The sequence below is a fragment of the Bufo bufo genome, chromosome 2, assembly GCF_905171765.1.
Source record: "Bufo bufo chromosome 2, aBufBuf1.1, whole genome shotgun sequence".
NCBI classification, from domain to species: domain Eukaryota; kingdom Metazoa; phylum Chordata; class Amphibia; order Anura; family Bufonidae; genus Bufo; species Bufo bufo.
Window position 1 is genome coordinate 251,770,190 of NC_053390.1, and position 23,292 is coordinate 251,793,481.

Sequence of the window (23,292 nt, forward strand, 5' to 3'; positions counted from 1 at the left end):
TGCAGGCTAGCCTGGATTTGTGGGAGGGGCCGGTACCTGTCATAAGCGGTCCGGCTCTCCCAGGCAGCTTGTCGGCATTCGGACGTCCCCTGCCCACCTATTCCCATTCTTCATTCAGTCATTCAATCATCACATTCAGAGTGTGCCCCCTTTTTCAGGCATACCGACCTAGTGAGGCCAAGGCACACCTCAGGCCAATTAGGTAGGGGGGTGGTGGTTGGGCTTCTTCCACTCGTATAGGTTCTGACCACAAATATATATATACACTGCTCAAAAAAATAAAGGGAACACAAAAATAACACATCCTAGATCTGAATTAATTAAATATTCTTCTGAAATACTTTGTTCTTTACATAGTTGAATGTGCTGACAACAAAATCACACAAAAATATAAAAATGGAAATCAAATTTTTCAACCCATGGAGGTCTGGATTTAGAGTCACACTCAAAATTAAAGTGGAAAAACACACTACAAGCTGATCCAACTTTGATGTAATGTCCTTAAAACAAGTCAAAATGAGACTCAGTAGTGTGTGTGGCCTCCACGTGCCAGTATGACCTCCCTACAATGCCTGTGCATGCTCCTGATGAGGTGGCGGACGGTCTCCTGAGGGATCTTCTCCCAGACCTGGACTAAAGCACCTGCCAACTCCTGGACAGTCTGTGGTGCAACGTGACATTGGTGGATAGAGCGAGACATGATGTCCCAGATGTGCTCAATTGGATTCAGGTCTGGGGAACGAGCGGGCCAGTCCATAGTATCAATGCCTTCGTCTTGCAGGAACTGCTGACACACTTCAGCCACATGAGGTCTAGCATTGTCTTGCATTAGGAGGTACCCAGGGCCAACCGCACCAGCATCTCACAAGGGTTCTGATAATCTCATCTCGGTACCTAATGGCAGTCAGGCTGCCTCTAGCGAGCACATGGAGGGCTGTGCGGCCCTCCAAAGAAATGCCACCCCACATCATTACTGACCCAATGCCAAACCGGTTATGCTGGAGGATGTTGCAGGCAGCAGAACGTTCTCCACGGCGTCTCCAGACTCTGTCACGTCTGTCACATGTGCTCAGTCTGAACCTGCTTTCATCTGTGAAGAGCACAGGGCGCCAGTGGCGAATTTGCCAATCTTGGTGTTCTCTGGCAAATGCCAAACGTCCTGCACGGTGTTGGGCTGTAAGCACAACCCCCACCTGTGATCGTCGGGCCCTCATATCACTCTCATGGAGTCTGTTTCTGACCGTTTGAGCAGACACATGCACATTTGTGGCCTGCTGGAGGTCATTTTGCAGGGCTCTGGCAGTGCTCCTCCTGTTCCTCCTTGCACAAAGGCGGAGGTAGCGGTCCTGCTGCTGGGTTGTTTCCCTCCTATGGCCTCCTCCACGTCTCCTGATGTACTGGCCTGTCTCCTGGTAGCGCCTCCATGCTCTGGACACTACACTGACAGACACAGTAAACCTTCTTGCCACAGCTCGCATTGATGTGCCATCCTGGATAAGCTGCACTACCTGAGCCACTTGTGTGGGTTGTAGACTCCGTCTCATGCTACCACTAGAGTGAAAGCACTGCCAGCATTTAAAAGTGACCAAAACATCAGCCAGGAAGCATAGGAACTGAGAAGTGGTCTGTGTGAACCACCTGCAGAACCACTCCTTTATTGGGGGGATCTTGCAAATTGCCTATAATTTCCAAGTCAATCACACTGTAACTCCTGTAACTCCAAGTCAATCACACTTCTGTGAAATCAAACTGTGCACTTAGGAAGCAACACTGAGTGACAATCAATTTCACATGCTGTTGTGCAAATGGGATAGACAACAGGTGGAAATTATAGGCAATTAGCAAGACACCCCCAAAAAGGAGTGGTTCTGCAGGTGGTGACCACAGACCACTTCTCAGTTCCTATGCTTCCTGGCTGATGTTTTGGTCACTTTTGAATGCTGGCGGTGCTTTCACTCTAGTGGTAGCATGAGACGGAGTCTACAACCCACACAAGTGGCTCAGGTAGTGTAGCTTATCCAGGATGGCACATCAATGCGAGCCGTGGCAAGAAGGTTTGCTGTGTCTGTCAGCGTTGTGTCCAGAGCATGGAGGCGCTACCAGGAGACAGGCCAGTACATCAGGAGACGTGGAGGAGGCCGTAGGAGGGCAACAACCCAGCAGCAGGACCGCTACCTCCGCCTTTGTGCAAGGAGGAACAGGAGGAGCACTGCCAGAGCCCTGCAAAATGACCTCCAGCAGGCCACAAATGTGCATGTGTCTGCTCAAACGGTCAGAAACAGACTCCATGAGGGTAATATGAGGGCCCGACATCCACAGGTGGGGGTTGTGCTTACAGCCCAACACCGTGCAGGACGTTTGGCATTTGCCAGAGAACACCAAGATTGGCAAATTCGCCACTGGCGCCCTGTGCCCTCTTCACAGATGAAAGCAGGTTCACACTGAGCACATGTGACAGACGTGACAGAGTCTGGAGACGCCGTGGAGAACGTTCTGCTGCTGCCTGCAACATCCTCCAGCATGACCGGTTTGGCATTGGGTCAGTAATGGTGTGGGGTGGCATTTCTTTGGAGGGCCGCACAGCTCTCCATGTGCTCGCCAGAAGTAGCCTGACTGCCATTAGGTACCGAGATGAGATCCTCAGACCCCTTGTGAGACCATATGCTGGTGCGGTTGGCCCTGGGTTCCTCCTAATGCAAGACAATGCTAGACCTCATGTGGTTGGAGTGTGTCAGCAGTTCCTGCAAGACGAAGGCATTGATGCTATGGACTGGCCCGCCTGTTCCCCAGACCTGAATCCAATTGAGCACATCTGGGACATCATGTCTCGCTCTATCCACCAACATCACGTTGCACCACAGACTGTCCAGGAGTTGGCAGATGCTTTAGTCCAGGTCTGCGAGGAGATCCCTCAGGAGACCGTCCACCACCTCATCAGGAGCATGCACAGGCGTTGTAGAGAGGTCATACAGGCACGTGGAGGCCACACACACTACTGAGCCTCATTTTGACTTGTTTTAAGGACATTACATCAAAGTTGGATCAGCCTGTAGTGTGTTTTTCCACTTTAATTTTGAGTGTGACTCCAAATCCAGACCTCCATGGGTTGAAAAATTTGATTTCCATTTTTTTATTTTTGTGTGATTTTGTTGTCAGCACATTCAACTATGAGCAGTGTATATATATATATATATATATATATATATATATATATATTAGAGATGAGCGAAGTTTTAGAAAATTCGATTCGTCAGGTTCACCAAATTTTACATTTTTGTTTTGGGCAAGTAGTGGGTGCAATGACAGGGAGCTGCGATTGCGGCATCTGAGAGTAATAATACATTGTAAAATTAACAGAATTTTTTTTTTAATCATACTTACCGCCTCCATTTGCTTTCGACGGACCGGACGCCACCATCTTGCTTGAAGATCTGGCGCGAAATCTCACCCGGCCAAAGATGATGTCGGTCGGCGTGGAGACATCATACATCACTGCGCACGGGACTTTTGCCGAAGATGGTGGCAGCCGGCCTGTCGCTGTAACAGCGGCTGTTGTGCCCCGATGTTCCCCTGCTTACCGATGCGGTCCCAGGTGCCATGTTCAGCAGTAATCTGCTGCCAGTGCTTCTCATTCACTGCTGCAGTCCTGGGCTCTGTCTGTGTAGGTACTGTTATTCTGGGATCCCCTCCACAGTTTCTTCTCAGCCCTGGCCAAAGCATGCTTGCTGTTTGTTTCCTGTACCACTTCCCTAAGGGCCTGCACGCGTCAATTCCTGTGCTTTATGGGTTAGGTCATGTGACTCGCTAACCAATCCTAGCCCTCCTGCACATATATAAGTGGCTCAGCCCCCTTCCCAGATGCTTTAGTGTCAAGGTTATACTGTCCTCATACACGTTAGCACGGTGTGTAATCTGACATGTAGCTAAACCATTTGTCCTCTGAGAGAAAAAGAAACTTTTTCGCTTTAAGGTTCTCTTCATTGCTCGTAGACTGACAGGAAAGGTGAAACTACAGAATAAAACAGTAGTATTTTAGAACATAAATATCATGGTACATGGCATAAGACACAGAATAATCTGCTATACATTCAGTATATGAGATAATACAATGATAGTGAGCTATCAGATACAATAAACATAATAAACTGCATTAAATGACACATAGATAGTGCTCTTACCGACTATGCTAAAAAACAGGCTGAATAACAGATGATGTGGCAGGAAAACCAGTGAGAGCGTGCAGCTCCTGACATAAGATGGTGGCTGCTTGCTGTACCAGCACAAGACTAGCAAGAACCAGGAACTACCCACAATGCTCTGGGACTCCCATAATGCATAGAGAAAAACAGGCAGGATGAAATACCTAAACTCATCAATAGATGGTGCTGTTACCACACAATGTAATGCAAATGAATTACAACACAGTAAATGCAATATCAATTGCTAAACAGACAGAAACAACTGGATCTTTACTTGGGGACAGAACAAAGGTCCTTGTGTCCTGCTAAGGTTCCTGATATCTGTGTCACAGACGTTCGCGTGGCAGGTACCAGGAGATCGGAGAGACTGGCAACTCGTGGGTTAAATTGACAAGTTCACTGTGGATCTTATTGGATCTGTGTTTTGGTGAATACTAGAGTTGAGCGAACACCTGGATGTTCGGGTTCGAGAAGTTCGGCCGAACTTCCCGGAAATGTTCGGGTTCGGGATCCGAACCCGACCCGAACTTCGTCCTGAACCCGAACCCCATTAAGGTCAATGGGGACCCGAACTTTTCGGCACTATTAAGGCTGTAAAACAGCCCAGGAAAGAGCTAGAGGGCTGCAAAAGGCAGCAACATGTAGGTAAATCCCCTGCAAACAAATGTGGATAGGGAAATGAATTTAAAAAAAAAATATCAATTGGACAGAGGTCCCATAGCAGAGAATCTGGCTTCACGTCAGCAGAGAATCAGTCTCTTCATGCCATAGCAGAGAATCTGGCTTCACGTCACCCACCACTGTAACAGTCCATTGTCATATATTTAGGCCCCGACACCCAGGCAGAGGAGAGAGGTCCCGTAACAGAGAATCTGGCTTCATGTCAGCAGAGAATCAGTCTTCATGTCATAGCAGAGAATCAGGCTTCACGTCACCCACCACTGGAACAGGCCACTGTCACATATTTAGGCCCAGGCACCCAGGCAGAGGAGAGAGGTCCCGTAACACAGAATCTGGCTTCATGTCAGCAGAGAATCAGTCTTCATGTTATAGCAGAGAATCAGGCTTCACGTCACCCACCACTGGAACAGGCCACTGTCACATATTTATGCCCAGGCACCCAGGCAGAGGAGAGAGGTCCCGTAACAGAGAATCTGGCTTCATGTCAGCAGAGAATCAGTCTTCATGTTATAGCAGAGAATCAGGCTTCACGTCACCCACCACTGGAACAGGCCACTGTCACATATTTAGGCCCCGGCACCCAGACAGAGGAGAGGTTCATTCAACTTTGGGTTGCCCCGCAATATAATGGTAAAATGAAAATAAAAATAGGATTGAATGAGGAAGTGCCCTGGAGTACAATAATATATTGTTAAGGGGAGGTAGTTAATGTCTAATCTGCACAAGGGATGGACAGGTCCTGTGGGATCCATGCCTGGTTCATTTTTATGAACGTCAGCTTGTCCACATTGGCTGTAGACAGGCGGCTGCGTTTGTCTGCAATGACGCCCCATGCCGTGCTGAATACACGTTCAGACAAAACGCTGGCCGCCGGGCAGGCCAGCACCTCCAAGGCATAAAAGGCTAGCTCTGGCCACGTGGACAATTTGGAGACCCAGAAGTTGAATGGGGCCGAACCATCAGTCAGTACGTGGAGGGGTGTGCACAGGTACTGTTCCACCATGTTATTGAAATGTTGCCTCCTGCTAACACGTTCCGTATCAGGTGGTGGTGCAGTTAGCTGTGGCGTGGTGACAAAACTTTTCCACATCTCTGCCATGCTAACCCTGCCCTCAGAGGAGCTGGCCGTGACACAGCTGCGTTGGCGACCTCTTGCTCCTCCTCTGCCTTCGCCTTGGGCTTCCACTTGTTCCCCTGTGACATTTGGGAATGCTCTCAGTAGCGCGTCTACCAACGTGCGCTTGTACTCGCGCATCTTCCTATCACGCTCCAGTGTAGGAAGTAAGGTGGGCACATTGTCTTTGTACCGGGGATCCAGCAGGGTGGCAACCCAGTAGTCCGCACACGTTAAAATGTGGGCAACTCTGCTGTCGTTGCGCAGGCACTGCAGCATGTAGTCGCTCATGTGTGCCAGGCTGCCCAGAGGTAAGGAAAAGCTGTCCTCTGTGGGAGGCGTATCGTCATCGTCCTGTGTTTCCCCCCAGCCACGCACCAGTGTTGGGCCCGAGCTGCGTTGGGTGCCAGCCCGCTGTGAACCTGCTTCATCCTCATCCTCCTCCACCTCCTCCTCATCCTCGTCCTCCTCGTCCTCCAGTAGTGGGCCCTGTCTGGCCACATTTGTACCTGGCCTCTGCTGTTGCAAAAAACCTCCCTCTGAGTCACTTCGAAGAGACTGGCCTGAAAGTGCTAAAAATGACCCCTCTTCCTCCTCTTCCTCCTGGGCCACCCCATTTTCCATCATCGCCCTAAGTGTTTTCTCAAGGAGACATAGAAGTGGTATTGTAGCGCTGATAACGGCGTCATTGCAACTGGCCATGTTGGTGGAGTACTCGAAACAGCGCAACAGGGCACACAGGTCTCGCATGGAGGCCCAGTCATTGGTGGTGAAGTGGGGCTGATCCGCAGTGCGACTGACCCGTGCGTGCTGCAGCTGAAACTCCACTATGGCCTGCTGCTGCTCGAACAGTCTGTCCAGCATGTGCAAGGTGGAGTTCCACCTGGTGGGCACGTCACATATGAGGCGGTGAGCGGGAAGGCCGAAGTTACGATGTAGCGCAGACAGGCGAGCAGCGGCAGGGTGTGAACGCCGGAAGCGCGAACAGACGGCCCGCACTTTATGCAGCAGCTCTGACATGTCGGGGTAGTTGTGAATGAACTTCTGCACCACCAAATTCAGCACATGCGCCAGGCAAGAGATGTGCGTCAAACCGGCTAGTCCCAGAGCTGCAACGAGATTTCGCCATTATCGCACACCACCAGGCCAGGCTTGAGGCTCACCGGCAGCAACCACTCGTCGGTCTGTTGTTCTATACCCCCCCACAACTCCTGTGCGGTGTGGGGCCTGTCCCCCAAACATATGAGTTTCAGAACGGCCTGCTGACGTTTACCCCGGGCTGTGCTGAAGTTGGTGGTGAAGGTGTGTGGCTGACTGGATGAGCAGGTGGAAGAAGAGGAGGAGGAAGCTGAGTAGGAGGAGGAGGAGACAGGAGGCAAAGAATGTTGCCCTGCAATCCATGGCGGCGGAAGGACGTGCACCAAACAGCTCTCCGCCTGGGGCCCAGCCGCCACTACATTTACCCAGTGTGCAGTTAGGGAGATATAGCGTCCCTGGCCGTGCTTACTGGTCCACGTATCTGTGGTTAGGTGGACCTTGCCACAGATGGTGTTGCGCAGTGCACACATGATTTTATCGGATACTTGGTTGTGCAGGGAAGGCACGGCTCTCTTGGAGAAGTAGTGCCGGCTGGGAACAACATACTGTGGGACAGCAAGCGACATGAGCTGTTTGAAGCTGTCTGTGTCCACCAGCCTAAATGACAGCATTTCATAGGCCAGTAGTTTAGAAATGCTGGCATTCAGGGCCAGGGATCGAGGGTGGCTAGGTGGGAATTTACGCTTTCTCTCAAATGTTTGTGAGATGGAGAGCTGAACGCTGCCGTGTGACATGGTTGAGATGCTTGGTGACGCAGGTGGTGGTGTTGGTGGTACATCCCATGTTTGCTGGGCGGTAAGTGCCAACGTTCCCCCAGAGGCGGAGGAAGAGGCCGAGGCGGCGGCAGCAGCAGAAGAGGCCGAGGCGGCAGCAGCAGAAGAGGTAGCAGGGGGAGCCTGAGTGACTTCCTTGTTTTTAAGGTGTTTACTCCACTGCAGTTCATGCTTTGCATGCAGGTGCCTGGTCATGCAGGTTGTGCTAAGGTTCAGAACGTTAATGCCTCGCTTCAGGCTCTGATGGCACAGCGTGCAAACCACTCGGGTCTTGTCGTCAGCACATTGTTTGAAGAAGTGCCATGCCAGGGAACTCCTTGAAGCTGCCTTTGGGGTGCTCGGTCCCAGATGGCGGCGGTCCGTAGCAGGCGGAGTCTCTTGGCGGCGGGTGTTCTGATTTTGCCCACTGCTCCCTCTTTTGCTACGCTGTTGGCTCGGTCTCACCACTGCCTCTTCCTCTGAACTGTGAAAGTCAGTGGCACGACCTTCATTCCATGTGGGGTCTAGGACCTCATCGTCCCCTGCATCGTCTTCCACCCAGTCTTCATCCCTGACCTCCTGTTCAGTCTGCACACTGCAGAAAGACGCAGCAGTTGGCACCTGTGTTTCGTCATCATCAGAGACGTGCTGAGGTGGTATTCCCATGTCCTCATCATCAGGAAACATAAGTGGTTGTGCGTTAGTGCATTCTATCTCTTCCACCCCTGGGGAAGGGCTAGGTGGATGCCCTTGGGAAACCCTGCCAGCAGAGTCTTCAAACAGCATAAGAGACTGCTGCATAACTTGAGGCTCAGACAGTTTCCCTGATATGCATGGGGGTGATGTGACAGACTGATGGGCTTGGTTTTCATGCGCCATCTGTGCGCTTTCTGCAGAAGACTGGGTGGGAGATAATGTGAACGTGCTGGATGCACTGTCGGCCACCCAATTGACTAATGCCTGTATCTGCTCAGGCCTTACCATCCTTAGAACGGCATTGGGCCCCACCAAATATCCCTGTAAATTCTGGCGGCTACTGGGACCTGAGGTAGTTGGTACACTAGGACGTGTGGCTGTGGCCGAACGGCCACGTCCTCTCCCAGCACCAGAGGGCCCACTAACACCACCATGACCATGTCCACGTCCGCGTCCCTTACTAGATGTTTTCCTCATTGTTACCGTTCACCACAATAAGAAAAATATTATTCAGGCCAATGTATTGAATTAAAATTCAGGCCTTTTTTTACAGACACCTAACACTATCTGGCTATCTATTTAGGTACCGTATTACACTAATACAGGCACACCAGTAATGACAGATTTAGCTGAATATAAATGTGAGGCCTATTTTTTAGGCGCTGGGTGACAGGTATACGTTTAATCACAGAATTAGACTTGGATCTGCACTGTAGCGTGTGTGTTAAGTTTTTGAGAATGACCCTATCAGCACCTTGAATCTAATATACCCTTTTAGGGATCGATTTAAAGTAGGCCTGATACAGCAGAAACCACAAATTTTGAGAATTGCAAATTTGGGAATTGTTTTTCAACCCAGAACAAAAACTGTGCTTTGACGGTCACAAACAATAACTTGACCAGCTAAAACAGTACAGATTTGGATGAATATAAATGTGAGGCCTATTTTTTAGGCGCTGGGTGACAGGTATACGTTTAATCACAGAATTAGACTTGGATCTGAACTGTAGCGTGTGTGTTAAGTTTTTGAGAATGACACTATCAGCACCTTGAATCTAATATACCCTTTTAGGGATAGATTTAAAGTAGGCCTGATACAGCAGAAACCACTAATTTTGAGAATTGCAAATTTGGGAATTGTTTTTCAACCCAGAACAAAAACTGTGCTTTGACGGTCACAAACAATAACTTGACCAGCTAAAACAGTACAGATTTGGATGAATATAAATGTGAGGCCTATTTTTTAGGCGCTGGGTGACAGGTATACGTTTAATCACAGAATTAGACTTGGATCTGCACTGTAGCGTGTATGTTAAGTTTTTGAGAATGACCCTATCAGCACCTTGAATCTAATATACCCTTTTAGGGATAGATTTAAAGTAGGCCTGATACAGCAGAAACCACTAATTTTGAGAATTGCAAATTTGGGAATTGTTTTTCAACCCAGAACAAAAACTGTGCTTTGACGGTCACAAACAATAACTTGACCAGCTAAAACAGTACAGATTTGGATGAATATAAATGTGAGGCCTATTTTTTAGGCGCTGGGTGACAGGTATACGTTTAATCACAGAATTAGACTTGGATCTGCACTGTAGCGTGTGTGTTAAGTTTTTGTAGAATGACCCTATCAGCACCTTGAATCTAATATACCCTTTTAGGGATAGATTTAAAGTAGGCCTGATACAGCAGAAACCACTAATTTTGAGAATTGCAAATTTGGGAATTGTTTTTCAACCCAGAACAAAAACTGTGCTTTGACGGTCACAAAAAATAACTTGACCAGCTAAAACAGTACAGATTTGGATGAATATAAATGTGAGGCCTATTTTTTAGACGCTGGGTGACAGGTATACGTTTAATCACAGAATTAGACTTGGATCTGCACTGTAGCGTGTGTGTTAAGTTTTTGTAGAATGACCCTATCAGCACCTTGAATCTAATATACCCTTTTAGGGATAGATTTAAAGTAGGCCTGATACAGCAGAAACCACTAATTTTGAGAATTGCAAGTTTGGGAATTGTTTTTCAACCCAGAACAAAAACTGTGCTTTGACGGTCACAAACAATAACTTGACCAGCTAAAACAGTACAGATTTGGATTAATATAAATGTGAGGCCTATTTTTTAGGCACTGGGTGACAGGTATACGTTTAATCACAGAATTAGACTTGGATCTGCACTGTAGCGTGTGTGTTAAGTTTTTGAGAATGACCCTATCAGCACCTTGAATCTAATATACCCTTTTAGGGATAGATTTAAAGTAGGCCTGATACAGCAGAAACCACTAATTTTGAGAATTGCAAATTTGGGAATCGTTTTTCAACCCAGAACAAAAACTGTGCTTTGACGGTCACAAACAATAACTTGACCAGCTAAAACAGTACAGATTTGGATGAATATAAATGTGAGGCCTATTTTTTAGGCGCTGGGTGACAGGTATACGTTTAATCACAGAATTAGACTTGGATCTGCACTGTAGCGTGTGTGTTAAGTTTTTGAGAATGACCCTATCAGCACCTTGAATCTAATATACCCTTTTAGGGATAGATTTAAAGTAGGCCTGATACAGCAGAAACCACTAATTTTGAGAATTGCAAATTTGGGAATTGTTTTTCAACCCAGAACAAAAACTGTGCTTTGACGGTCACAAACAATAACTTGACCAGCTAAAACAGTACAGATTTGGATGAATATAAATGTGAGGCCTATTTTTTAGGCGCTGGGTGACAGGTATACGTTTAATCACAGAATTAGACTTGGATCTGCACTGTAGCGTGTGTGTTAGGTTTTTGAGAATGACCCTATCAGCACCTTGAATCTAATATACCCTTTTAGGGATAGATTTAAAGTAGGCCTGATACAGCAGAAACCACTAATTTTGAGAATTGCAAATTTGGGAATTGTTTTTCAACCCAGAACAAAAACTGTGCTTTGACGGTCACAAACAATAACTTGACCAGCTAAAACAGTACAGATTTGGATGAATATAAATGTGAGGCCTATTTTTCAGGCACTGGGTGACAGGTATACAGGGAGTTCAGAATTATTAGGCAAGTTGTATTTTTGAGGATTAATTTTATTATTGAACAACAACCATGTTCTCAATGAACCCAAAAAACTCATTAATATCAAAGCTGAATATTTTTGGAAGTAGTTTTTAGTTTGTTTTTAGTTTTAGCTATTTTAGGGGGATATCTGTGTGTGCAGGTGACTATTACTGTGCATAATTATTAGGCAACTTAACAAAAAACAAATATATACCCATTTCAATTATTTATTTTTACCAGTGAAACCAATATAACATCTCAACATTCAGAAATATATATTTCTGACATTCAAAAACAAAACAAAAACAAATCAGTGACCAATATAGCCACCTTTCTTTGCAAGGACACTCAAAAGCCTGCCATCCATGGATTATGTCAGTGTTTTGATCTGTTCACCATCAACATTGCGTGCAGCAGCAACCACAGCCTCCCAGACACTGTTCAGAGAGGTGTACTGTTTTCCCTTCTTGTAAATCTCACATTTGATGATGGACCACAGGTTCTCAATGGTGTTCAGATCAGGTGAACAAGGAGGCCATGTCATTAGATTTTCTTCTTTTATACCCTTTCTTGCTAGCCACGCTGTGGACTACTTGGACGCGTGTGATGGAGCATTGTCCTGCATGAAAATCATGTTTTTCTTGAAGGATGCAGACTTCTTCCTGTACCACTGCTTGAAGAAGGTGTCTTCCAGAAACTGGCAGTAGGACTTGGAGTTGAGCTTGACTCCATCCTCAACCCGAAAAGGCCCCACAAGCTCATCTTTGATGATACCAGCCCAAACCAGTACTCCACCTCCACCTTGCTGGCGTCTGAGTCGGACTGGAGCTCTCTGCCCTTTACCAATCCAGCCACGGGCCCATCCATCTGGCCCATCAAGACTCACTCTCATTTCATCAGTCCATAAAACCTTAGAAAAATCAGTCTTGAGATATTTCTTGGCCCAGTCTTGACGTTTCAGCTTGTGTGTCTTGTTCAGTGGTGGTCGTCTTTCAGCCTTTCTCACCTTGGCCATGTCTCTGAGTATTGCACACCTTGTGCTTTTGGGCACTCCAGTGATGTTGCAGCTCTGAAATATGGCCAAACTGGTGGCAAGTGGCATCTTGGCAGCTGCACGCTTGACTTTTCTCAGTTCATGGGCAGTTATTTTGCGCCTTGGTTTTTCCACACGCTTCTTGCGACCCTGTTGACTATTTTGAATGAAACGCTTGATTGTTCGATGATCACGCTTCAGAAGCTTTGCAATTTTAAGAGTGCTGCATCCCTCTGCAAGATATCTCACTATTTTTGACTTTTCTGAGCCTGTCAAGTCCTTCTTTTGACCCATTTTGCCAAAGGAAAGGAAGTTGCCTAATAATTATGCACACCTGATATAGGGTGTTGATGTCATTAGACCACACCCCTTCTCATTACAGAGATGCACATCACCTAATATGCTTAATTGGTAGTAGGCTTTCGAGCTTATACAGCTTGGAGTAAGACAACATGCATAAAGAGGATGATGTGGTCAAAATACTCATTTGCCTAATAATTCTGCACACAGTGTACGTTTAATCACAGAATTAGACTTGGATCTGCACTGTAGCGTGTGTGTTAAGTTTTTGTAGAATGACCCTATCAGCACCTTGAATCTAATATACCCTTTTAGGGATAGATTTAAAGTAGGCCTGATACAGCAGAAACCACTAATTTTGAGAATTGCAAATTTGGGAATTGTTTTTCAACCCAGAACAACAACTGTGCTTTGACGGTCACTAAAAATAACTTGACCAGCTAAAACAGTACAGATTTGGATGAATATAAATGTGAGGCCTATTTTTTAGGCGCTGGGTGACAGGCTCAACTTGCCCCTGATGTAGTATATGTCCAAAAAATAACCACACTATTGATGGTTAAATGCACTTGATGAAAGCTTGACCCTGATGTAGGATATAGCAAAAAATAACCACACTATTGATGGTTAAATGCACTTGGGAAACACAGGCTCAGCTTGCCCCTGATGTAGTATATGGCCAAAAAATAACCACACTATTGATGGTTAAATGCACTTGATGAAAGCTTGACCCTGATGTAGGATATAGCAAAAAATAACCACACTATTGATGGTTAAATGTACTTGGTGGTAGCTTGTGCTGGCGCACCACAAGCCACAAAATGGCCGCCGATCACCCCAGAAAAAAGTGACTGAAAGACGCTCTGGGCAGCCTAAAAACAGTGAGCAATTGAATATCAGCAGTTCAATGATCCACAGCTGTAGATCGATCACTGAATGAAGTCTTTTGGAGGAGTTAATCTGCCTAATCTCGCCCTAACGTCGCAGCTGCAACCTCTCCCTACGCTTGTATCAGCAGAGTGACGTGCAGCGCTACGTGACCCAAGCTTATATAGAGGCTGGGTCACATGCTGCACTGGCCAATCACAGCCATGCCAATAGTAGGCATGGCTGTGATGGCCTCTTGGGGCAAGTAGTATGATGCTTGTTGATTGGCTGCTTTGCGGTTTATAGATTTTTTGGAGGTGCGGTTTATAGATTTTCTTCCTGCCTTCTAACTAGCTGGTCGGTTGTACTCTTTGGTGCTTCTTGAGTTGCCAGCTTTCTACTTTCAGATAAGTCTATTCTTATTGTTTTTTTGTTATATTTCCTGTTGTTTGTATCTGGGCCTGAGACAGAGACTTCCATTCGTCCATTTTGGGAGGAATGGGTTGTCTCTGGTCCTAACCTCATTACAGGGCCTTATAGGGATATAAGGGCCTAGGTATACAGCATATTAATATTCCTACCTTCAAGGTCTATTCATATTGATAGGTAGTTAGGGCCTGGATTAGGGTTGTTTAGGAGGTGACCTGTTCCTTCCCTAGTTTCCAGGCCCAGTTACTATTCCTCTTCCCTCCTGTGTTTAGTGTGGAGTTTCTCCCCCACACTAGGGCCGTTTCTTGGACCGGGCGGGCCGGGTGGCCGTCCGGGGCGCTGTCAGAAGGGGGGGGGGGGGGGGGCGGCGGCAGGGCACAGCAGGAGATGAGCGCTCACTCATCTCCATAGTCATCTGTATCGCCTTCCTCAGGACGGCGATACAAATGTCTGTACTGCGGCAGGGGAGGGAGAGGTGTGTCCCCTCCCTGTTCCTGTGATAGCACTAGGCCGGCAGCCTATCAGAGGCCGGTGCAGGCGGCGCGATGACGTCATAGCGCCGCCTGAGCTAGCGAGGGACACAGGCCGGAAGAGGCCTGTATTGTATCGCTGGACGAGGTAAGTATAAGTTTTTTTTATATATATGCACAAATTAAAATACTGGCACATAAGGGGGTATGCTGGCACATAAGGGGGGCTGCTGGCACATAAGGGGGGCTATTGGCACAGACATAAGGGGGACTACTGGCACATAAGGGGGACTACTGGCACATAGGGGGACTACTGGCACATAGGGGGGCTACTGGCACATAAGGGGTGCTACTGGCACATAAGGGGGACTAATGGCACATAAGGGGGACTAATGGCACATAAGGGGGACTAATGGCACATAATGGCACATAAGAGGGACTAATGGCACATGATAGGGGGGGACTACTGGCACATAAGGGGGACTACTGGCACATAAAGGGAGCTACTGGCACATAAGGGGGGCTACTGGCACATGATAGGAGGCTACTGGCACATAAGGGGGGCTACTGGCACTTTATAGGGGGGCTACTGGCACATGATAGGGGGGCAACTGGCACATAAGGGGGCTACTGGCACATAATGGGGGGCACTCTGGCTACTGGCACATGATGGTGGGGGGGCTGTTATTACTCGCACATGATTGGAGGACATCTATGGGGGCTCTTATTACTGGCACATGATTGGGGGCATCTATGGGGGCACATCTTACTGGCACATGATTGGGGGGCATCTATTGGGGCACTTATTACTGACACATTATTGGGTGGCACTATAGGGGCATCTACTGAGGCTAAAAAGAAGGGGTATTTTATATGGGGGGCTCTGTATAGGGGCATTTTATACTGGGACACATTATGGTGGGTACTATGGGGAAGGGGGAGAAGAGCACTATGGGGTCATCTATGGGTGCACTGAGAAGGGGTATTTTATATTGGCACATTATGGGAACATTAGCTCAACTGGGGGCATTACAAAGGGGTATGTTTTGCACATTATAAGGAGAATTATTTCTACTGGGGGGGGGGCATTATGGTGGGCTTTATTACTCCCCCATGGTATGACCCCCTAGTAGCAGCACCAGCCTCTCCCTGCTCTGCTATCCCTCTGTCCTTTCTCCAAATCCTTATTATTAAATCTCTCTCATTAGGCTAAAACACAACATCAGCTCCGCCGAGCCCCCGGCCAAAGTGTTGAAGTGGTGTCCGAGATCCCCAAGGGCCAAGCCAAGTAATTGTAAGTTTTAAATGTGGAGTATGTTTAGCCTACACTGTGCCACACAATATACAGTATACCGCTACACTGTGCCCCACAATATACAGTATACCTCTACACTGTGCCACACAATATACAGTATACCTCTACACTGTGCCACACAATATACAGTATACCTCTACACTGTGCCACACAATATACAGTATACCGCTACACTGTGTAGGGGTTATACTGTTTATTGTACAGCAAGGCACAGAGGTTATATTGTCCGGCATGGTGTAACCTCCATACATTTTATGTACCGTATACAGTAATCCGCCTTGCCATCTATGCTTTGAATCTGGTTATATATGTTACTTGGTTTTTGTACATTTACTTGCGTGTGCTAGTTGAGACCTGCTGGGATTGGGTTTTAGTTAGTTATTAAATGCTAACATGACAGTTTTTTCTAAGGGTATTGCCTTCCTTTATACTGCAGTTCTCCTGTACCACTCTGCCTGCGACTTTTAGCAGTTTAAGCAGTAATCTATGATTTTCTTTTGCTCTCAAGAAATCTTGTGTTAAGCATAAAAAAAAAATATATATATTGTGAGACGGTTGCAAGTACTCTTCTGATATGATTTCATCGAGCAGTTTTGATGGGGGGGTTGACACTCGCCCTGAGAGAAATTTTACCTAGAAACTGCACTGCCCCACACTGATCGTGACAATCTGCTTGTGGTCCTGTGTTCCTGACTCTGCTTCCTGTTTGATCCCTGCCTGCTTGCCTTTACTCTCCTGTTGCTGAACCGGATTGCCTGACCTGTACCTGTGCCGCCTACCCTGACCAATTGCCTGATTGACTTCGCCTCTGCCTCATCCTTCGGTCCTGCACTGTTGCTCCTGATTACGACTCAGCCTGCTGACAATGCCTGTACCTCTGGTACCTTGCTCAGGCACCTCCTGGTGCGCCTGGACCAGCTGTCTTGTGTACCAATCCTCCTCAAGAGGTAGCGACCTGGTGTTCCCCTCGGGAAAGTATATGCCCTACATCAGGGGTACTGTGAAGATCGAGAAGTTAATTTAGACAATGCCCTTAGAGGAGGTAGGACACATGGCACAGTAGGTTTACAGGAGGTAAGCATGATTTTTTTTTTTTTACACTATTTCAGGTTAAATAGATTCGCTACCATGAAGCACGAGGAAATTCAGCTTTGTGGAGAATCGAATTTATCCTGAAATTCAGAATGAATTCCACTTTGTTGGATTCGATTCGCTCATCTCTAGTAGATATATATATACACTGCTCAAAAAAATAAAGGGAACACTTAAACAACACAATGTAACTCCAAGTCAATCCCACTTCTGTGAAATCAAACTGTCCACTTAGGAAGCAACACTGAGTGACAATCAATTTCACATGCTGTTGTGCAAATGGGATAGACAACAGGTGGAAATTATAGGCAATTAGCAAGACACCCCCAATAAAGGAGTGGTTCTGCAGGTGGTGACCACAGACCACTTCTCAGTTCCTATGCTTCCTGGCTGATGTTTTGGTCACTTTTGAATGCTGTCGGTGCTTTCACTCTAGTGGTAGCATGAGACGGAGTCTACAACCCACACAAGTGGCTCAGGTAGTGCAGCTTATCCAGGATGGCACATCAATGCGAGCTGTGGCAAGAAGGTTTGCTGTGGCTGTCAGCGTAGTGTCCAGAGCATGGAGGCGCTACCAGGAGACAGGCCAGTACATCAGGAGACGTGGAGGAGGCCGTAGGAGGGCAACAACCCAGCAGCAGGACGGCTACCTCCGCCTTTGTGCAAGGAGGAACACTGCCAGAGCCCTGCAAAATGACCTCCAGCAGGCCACAAATGTGCATGTGTCTGCTCAAACAGTCAGAAACAGACTCCATGAGGGTGATATGAGGGCCCGACGTCCAGAGGTGGGGGTTGTGCTTACAGCCCAACACCGTGCGGGACGTTTGGCATTTGCCAGAGAACACCAAGATTGGCAAATTCGCCACTGGTGCCCGGTGCTCTTCACAGATGAAGCAGGTTCACACTGAGCACATGTGACAGACGTGACAGAGTCTGGAGACGCCGTGGAGAACGTTCTGCTGCCTGCAACATCCTCCAGCATGACCAGTTTGGCATTGGGTCAGTAATGGTGTGGGGTGGCATTTCTTTGGAGGGCCGCACAGCCCTCCATGTGCTCGCCAGAGGTAGCCTGACTGCCATTAGGTACCGAGATGAGATCCTCAGACCCCTTGTGAGACCATATGCTGGTGCGGTTGGCCATGGGTTCCTCCTAATGCAAGACAATGCTAGACCTCATGTGGCTGGAGTGTGTCAGCAGTTCCTGCAAGACGAAGGCATTGATGCTATGGACTGGCCCGCCCGTTCCCCAGACCTGAATCCAATTGAGCACATCTGGGACATCATGTCTCGCTCTATCCACCAACGTCACGTTGCACCACAGACTGTCCAGGAGTTGGCAGATGCTTTAGTCCAGGTCTGGGAGGAGATCCCTCAGGAGACCGTCCGCCACCTCATCAGGAGCATGCACAGGCATTGTAGGGAGGTCATACAGGCACGTGGAGGCCACACACACTACTGAGCCTCATTTTGACTTGTTTTAAGGACATTACATCAAAGTTGGATCAGCCTGTAGTGTGTTTTTCCACTTTAATTTTGAGTGTGACTCCAAATCCAGACCTCCATGGGTTGAAAAATTTGATTTCCATTTTTTTTATTTTTGTGTGATTTTGTTGTCAGCACATTCAACTATGTAAAGAACAAAGTATTTCAGAAGAATATTTAATTAATTCAGATCTAGGATGTGTTATTTTTGTGTTCCCTATTTTTTTGAGCAGTGTATATATATATGAAATGATTTTCTGTCTGTCTGTTTGGCACATAGATACATCAGGTGTCCGGGAAGATCTCAGCTCTCTAGGACACACCGTTCTTGAGACAGTCGCAAAAAATGTATTAGCCAATAGGAGCTCGCAGTTTCACTCACATTCTAATTGCCATTCACAAAGTCACATGACCTTTATTATCAAATTGAAACTTGCAGGTCCTTCAGTCTTGACATACACTGTTACACACCAGTTTTCCAAAACAACTCGCCCGATTTTGTTCACTGTTAGAGGTCACTGTTAAGGGGGTGTGGGGCTGTGGAGGTCACTGTTAAGGGGTGAGGTGCCTTGGATGTCACATTTTTAGGGGGCAATTTTAAGGGGTGCTGCGGAAGTCTTATATTAAGGCAGTGCTTCTCAAATAGTGGGGCGCGCCCCCCAGGTGGGGCGCCAGGCTCCGTAAAGGGGGGCTCGTTCAGGGCCGGCCTTTGGGGTGTGCGAATTTCTTCTGTATAATGCCGGCAGGCAGGCCAGGCGGCCGGCGCGTCCCTCAGTGATGTCACGTGCCTGCGCCGCCTGCTTTATGAATGAAGCAGGCAGCGCAGACAAGTGACGTCACTGAGGGACGCGCCGGCCGCCCGGCCCGCCTGCTGGCATTATACAGAAGAAATTCGGATATACGGTACTATTAGGAGTGAGGGGGGCATGTTTAATAACTTTAAACGGTGGCGGCGGGCACACGTAATCTGTGGATGGCACAGTTAAGGGGTGGGGGTCTGTGGATGGCACTGTTATGGGCTGGGGGGGCACTGTGGATGGCACTGTTATGGGGTGGGGGGTCTGTGGATGGCACATATATAACAGTGCCAGCCACAGATCCCCCTGTAACAGTGCCAGCCACAGATCCCCCCATAAGTGTCCGTCATCCACAGATCCCCCCATAAGTGTCCGTCATCCACAGATCCCCCATAAGTGTCCGTCATCCACAGATCCCCCCATAAGTGTCCGTCATCCACAGATCCCCCCATACGTTAATAAGGATACAGTGTTATGCAGAGGTGTACTTATAACAATTTTATAGACAAATGATACTATTTACAGTCGCGTGGGGGGTGCAAAATGTTTTCTTCTTCCTAGGGGGGGCATGACAGAAAATAATTGAGAAGCACTGTATTAAGGAGACGTGGTGCAGGCGGAAGGGGGGGGGGGTCACTGTTAAAGGGGAGGGTCCCTGTTCACATCAATGTTAAGGGTGCTGGCCACTGTGGGAGGTCACTGTTAAAGGGTTTCTGTCACCCCGCAAAACTCCTTTTTTTTTTTTTGGATAGTTAGATTCCTCATAGTGCGATATAGGAGAATATAATGCTCTTACTTACTTTCATGCGGCCGATTCTTTATAAAACGAACTTTTATAATATGTAAATGAGGGCTCTACCAGCAAGTAGGGCGTCTACTTGCTGGTAGCTGCTGCAGAAATCCGCCCCCTCGCCGTGTTGATTGACAGGGCCAGCCGTGATCTCCTCCTCCGGCCGGCCCTGTCAGTAATTCAAAAATCGCGCGCCTCGCGTCATTCGGCGCAGGCGCTCTGAGATGAGGAGGCTCGTCTCCTCAGTACTCCCTCAGTGCGCCTGCGCCGATGACGTCTTCTCTTTCGGTGATGTCATCGGCGCAGGCGCACTGAGGGAGTGCTGAGGATACGAGCCTCCTCATCTCAGAGCGCCTGCGCCGAATGACGCGAGGCGCGCGATTTTTGAATTACTGACAGGGCCGGCCGGAGGAGGAGATCACGGCTGGCCCTGTCAATCAACACGGCGAGGGGGCGGATTTCTGCAGCAGCTACCAGCAAGTAGACGCCCTACTTGCTGGTAGAGCCCTCATTTACATATTATAAAAGTTCGTTTTATAAAGAATCGGCCGCATGAAAGTAAGTAAGAGCATTATATTCTCCTATATCGCACTATGAGGAATCTAACTATCCAAAAAAAAAATAATGAGTTTTGCGGGGTGACAGAAACCCTTTAAGGTGGCAGGTCACTGTGGAGGTGACTGTTAAGGGGAGGAATGCTGTGGAGCTCACTGTTAAAGGGGCAGGCCACTGTGTGTGGGGTTCACTGTTAAGGGGACGGTGTGCTTTGGATGTCACTGTTAAGGGGCAAAGTGCTATAAATGTCATTGTTCAGGGGGTGGCCTCTGTGGAGGTCACTGTGAAGGGAACGGGCTACTGTGAAGGTCAAAGTTAATGGTGTGGGCTGCTGTGGAGGTCAATGTTAAAGGGAATCTGTCATCTGCTTTTTCCATTTTAAGCTGTCACCATCGCTATGTTCACTAAAGTACCTTATTTCCAGCAGTCTTCTTTTTACTTTATTTTGTTTTGTCCTTTTGATATAAAAGCCCTTTTTATGATATGCTAATGAGGCTCCAAGGTGCCCAGAGGGGCGTTTTTTTCCCTCTCTGGTGCCCAGTGACGCCCCCCTGCAGTGCCCAAGAACGCCTCCTGATCCTGAAATAACCTCCCACAGCCCGGCAAACGGTTCCGCCCCTTCCCCACGTCATAGTCTACCTTCTAGAAATGCCCCGTCCTTCTTCCTGTCGGCGCCCAGAAAACTCGCGCAGGCGCAGTACCGCCTGCGGCCTGCGCCTGCGCGATCATCAACCTCCTGAGGGCAACAGCCTCAAAAGTCTCACTGGGCATGCGCCGAGCCCAGTGATGTAACCTGAGCGCTGTTGCCCTGAGGAGGTTGATAATCGTGCAGGCGCAGGCTGCAGGCGGTACTGCGCCTGCGCAAGTTTTCTGGCCGCCGACAGGAAGAAGGACGGGGCATTTCTAGAAGGTAGACTATGACGTGGGGAGGGGGTGGAACCGTTTGCCGGGGCTGTGGGAGGTTATTTGATGATCAGGAGGCGTTCTTGGGCACTGCAGGGGGGCGTCACTGGGCACCAGAGAGGAAAAAATGCCCCTCTGGGCACCTTTGAGCTTCATTAGCATATCATAAAAAGGGCTTTTATATCAAAAGCACAAAATGAAATAAAGTAAAAAGAAGACTGCTGGAAATAAGGTACTTTAGTGAACATAGCGATGGTGACAGCTTAAAATGGTAAAAGCAGGTGACAGATTCCCTTTAAGGGGCAGGGTGCTGTGGAGGGTCACACTGTTAAGGAGATGGGCTGCTGTGGAGAACACTGTTATGGGGGTGGGGGCTGTGAAGGTCACAGTTAGTGGGGTGGGGCACTATGGAGGTCACTGTTAAAGGGGTGGGCTGCTGTGGAGGTCAAATTTAAGGGGGTGGGCTGCTGTGGAGGTCACTATTAAGGGGGAGGTGTGCTGTAGTGGTCAATGTTATTGGGAACACTGTGGATATCCTTTAAGCTCACATACAAACATTAAATGAAATTGTCAAAACATACCCATGCAAAGCTGGGTCATCAAAATAAGATATAAATAATATAAAAATATATAAAAAATACATTACTGGGTAGACTAAAAAAACAACAACAAAACACCTCTATAATGCAGCATTGACCATAGGTAAAATTTTGCTTTGCATGTATCGGGACAAAACAACCTCTGTTTTGAAGATGTTAATGACATTGCTTCACTTCTCTATAGTCAGGTATCACTGTGTGCATCAGAGTCCCACACCGCACAGTAGTAATCTGCCTCATCCTCTGTCAGTACCCCATTAATGGTTAAATAGCCAGTGTTTTTTGAGTTGTCTTTAGACCCAGAAAACCGATCAGGGACTCCTGTTCCTTGGTGTTTGTCGCTGTCAGTAAAATACTGCAGAAGATATCGAGGACTATTCCCTTCCTTCTGCTGATACCAGGAAACATAGCGATCACTTATGGTGATTCCACTAGCCGTACAGGGGATTTTCACTGTACTCCCAGGAGACACGGATTCAGAAGGTGACTGTGTCAATGTGATCTGTGCAGCACAATCTGAAATACAGGAAGAAATGTCAGAAAACACAGAATAAAGTGAGTCAGTCATAAATGAAAAGTCCTTTTCCCATCAGATCCCATCTTACATGTGCTAATATAGACAATAGTGATGAATAAGGCCGCCCAGGACATGTTGCTTGTGAAGTCAGCCTGAGATCTCTGCGGTGTATGGCTCTACTGCTCTATTATATAGTATACAGGGAGTGCAGAATTATTAGGCAAGTTGTATTTTTGAGGATTAATTTTATTATTGAACAACAACCATGTTCTCAATGAACCCAAAAAACTCATTAATATCAAAGCTGAATATTTTTGGAAGTAGTTTTTAGTTTGTTTTTAGTTTTAGCTATTTTAGGGGGATATCTGTGTGTGCAGGTGACTATTACTGTGCATAATTATTAGGCAACTTAACAAAAAACAAATATATACCCATTTCAATTATTTATTTTTACCAGTGAAACCAATATAACATCTCAACATTCACAAATATACATTTCTGACATTCAAAAACAAAACAAAAACAAATCAGTGACCAATATAGCCACCTTTCT

General features: G+C 47.4%; 1 protein-coding gene and 1 long non-coding RNA gene across 2 annotated transcripts in view; both read right to left on the reverse strand.

The window, feature by feature from the left end:
• VPREB3 (V-set pre-B cell surrogate light chain 3) overlaps nt 1-23,292 on the reverse strand; it is a 65,179-nt gene that overhangs the window by 31,581 nt on the left and 10,306 nt on the right. The window lies entirely within an intron of this gene.
• Nucleotides 11,908-22,929, reverse strand: LOC120988722. The gene is made up of 3 exons (XR_005776167.1): nt 22,828-22,929; nt 22,640-22,738; nt 11,908-11,920 (listed from the first exon to the last, which is right to left on the reverse strand). It is a non-coding gene; the product is annotated as an uncharacterized LOC120988722 (long non-coding RNA).